General features: G+C 31.9%; 1 long non-coding RNA gene across 1 annotated transcript in view; it reads left to right on the forward strand.

Moving 5' to 3' along the window:
* Window positions 1-2,247: 2,247 nt before the first annotated feature.
* LOC139025047 (uncharacterized) overlaps window positions 2,248-2,713 on the forward strand; it is a 5,684-nt gene continuing 5,218 nt past the window's right edge. The window contains exon 1 of the long non-coding RNA XR_011476484.1: window positions 2,248-2,289. This is a non-coding gene — a long non-coding RNA (uncharacterized lncRNA). The remainder of the gene's footprint in view (window positions 2,290-2,713) is intronic.

A 2,713-nucleotide genomic window follows, 5' to 3' on the forward strand; every position in this document is an offset into this window, starting at 1 on the left:
GGTGGGGGGGGGGGGGAGACTGTAAAAACAGCAGGAAATCAGCTCCACTTGATTTTAATTTATCTCTTCCCAAGTATACCAATGCATAGAGAGAGAGACACATGATTGTATACAAATGTAAACAAGGTTTGAAATGATTATGTTTTAGTCAAACATTATAACTGTTTTGGTGTCTTGCGGTCAATTTGCCATCTACAATTTTTTTTTAATTATGGTCCGGCCACCGACCATTCTGCTCCAGAAAATAAATTGGCCTGCAGCTGAATCTAGTTGATCATCCCTGGTGTAGACCCTCCGTCTCATCTCAGTTACAGGGGTTGGTATATAATATAAATTACAGTTGGGTTGCTATATAATATAAATTACAGTTGGGTTGGTATGTCATTTAAATTACAGTTGGGTTGGTATTTTATAACCGCAAACCAACTGTTTTTTTACAATTATTTATTTTACCAACCCAACTTGTAATTTAAAGTGACATACGCACACCCAACTGATTAATTTATATAGTACTATACCAACCCAACTGTAAATTACATTTATACCAACCCTAACTGTAATTTAAATGACCAACCAACCCAACCGTGTAATTCCATAGTTATAAGCACCCAACTGTTATGTAATTAAGCATTAAATAATCTAAATATGACATACCAACCCAACTGTTAAGATTTATAGTATATACCAACCCAACTGTAAATTTAAGATGACTACACCCAACCGTTGTAATTAAAATTGACATACCAACCCAACTGTTAATTTATAAGTATATACCAACCAACCTTTAATTTATATTATATACCAACCCAATGTAATTATATTTAATATACAACCCAACTGTAATTTATTATATTATATACCAACCGCCAACTGTAACTTTAATATTATATACAATCCCCACTGTTAATTTATTTTATATACCATCCCAACTGTAATTAAATGACATTAGCAACCCAACTGTCATTTTCAATGACATAGCCCCCAACTGTAATCTAAATGACATACCACCCACCATAATTTAACATGATATACCAACCAATAAACGTGTAATTTAAAGTAATGACCTCATAGGCAACCCCACACCAACGGTAATATAATGACCCATAGCAACAACTTATTAAATTTATATTAATACCAAACCCCCAACTGTAATTTAAATGACATTACCAAACCCAGACTGTAATTTATATTTATCCTTGATTACTAGCATCCGCACCAAAATGCTGTAATAATTTTAATAATGACTTACAACCAACCCTGTAATTTAAATGACATACCAACACTCCAACCCCCCACAATTAATTTTAAACTTAATATTTAAATTAAAAAATAAAATTTAATGATTTATTAACCAACGAACGTGTACCCACCTTATGCCCAAAACATCCTATTGTTTTTTGTTTCTTCTCGTTCCTTGCCTTCTTTGCCTTCTCTCTGGTTTTTAAATAATCGACATCACAACCCCCCAACTAATTTTTATTATATCAGCAACCCAACTGGTAATTTAATAACCACCCAACGAATTTAAAATGACATTACCAACCAACTATTTAAATGACCCCATTCCCATAGCAACCAACGTTAATTTAATTAAGTAGGGCAAACCCAACTTTAATATAGACGAGTTGGTAGCCAACCCAACGGTCAATGAAAGGAAGCATTACCAACCCCCAACTCTTAATGATATTGATAGACCAAACCCAACAAAGGTATAGTTGTCACATTAATAATTACCAAGCATTGTTAGCCCCGACCCAGCCCCTTGATTTGGTAATATACAGACCAATTGTCATTAATCACAGTTGCGGTTGCTATAATATAAAAAAAATACCCAGTGGTGTATGTCATTAAATTACAGTTGGCGTTGGTATATAATATAAAATCATTGCGTTGCTATGTCAATTTAATTACAGTGGGTTTGACTATAGTCAATTTAAATTACAGTTGGGTTGGTATATCATTTTAAAATTCGTGTTGGGTTGGTATGTCATTTAAATTACAGTTGGGTTGCTATTATCTAAAATTACAGTTGGGTGGTATGTCATTTAAATTACAGTTGGGGTTGGTTTATTATAATACATAAATTACAGTTGGGTTGGCTATGTTATTAAATTACCAGTTGGTTGGAAATAATAATATAAAGTATACAGTTGGGTGTATATAATATAAATTACAGTTGGGTTGGTATATAATATAAATTACAGTTGGGTTGTGGTATAATACTATAAAACAGTTGGTTGGTAATTCATTTAAATTACAGTTGCGGTTGGTATGTCATTTAAATTACAGGTGGGTGGTATATTATCATAAATTACAGTTGGGTTGTATATTCATTTTAAATTACAGTTGGGTTTTACGTTATACTTAAATTACAGTTGGGGTTGGTATGTCATTATTTAAAATTACAGTTGGGTTTGGTATGTAATATAATACAGTTTGGTGATATTACTATAAATTTACCAGTTGGGTTGGTATGTCATTTTAAATTACAGTTGGGTTGGTATATATTAAAATTACAGTTGTTGTCTATATAATATAAATTAACAGTTGGTTGGTCTTATATAATTAAATTACAGTTGGGTTGGAATATAATCACAGGTGAGTGGGACGAGTAAAATGTATACATTATACAGTTGGGTTGGTATATATATCATAAATCAGTTCTATGGTTGGATATTAATATAAATATACAGTTGGTTGAGATATATAAATA

The sequence above is a fragment of the Salvelinus sp. IW2-2015 genome, unplaced genomic scaffold (genome assembly GCF_002910315.2).
Source record: "Salvelinus sp. IW2-2015 unplaced genomic scaffold, ASM291031v2 Un_scaffold2185, whole genome shotgun sequence".
Classification (NCBI taxonomy): domain Eukaryota; kingdom Metazoa; phylum Chordata; class Actinopteri; order Salmoniformes; family Salmonidae; genus Salvelinus; species Salvelinus sp. IW2-2015.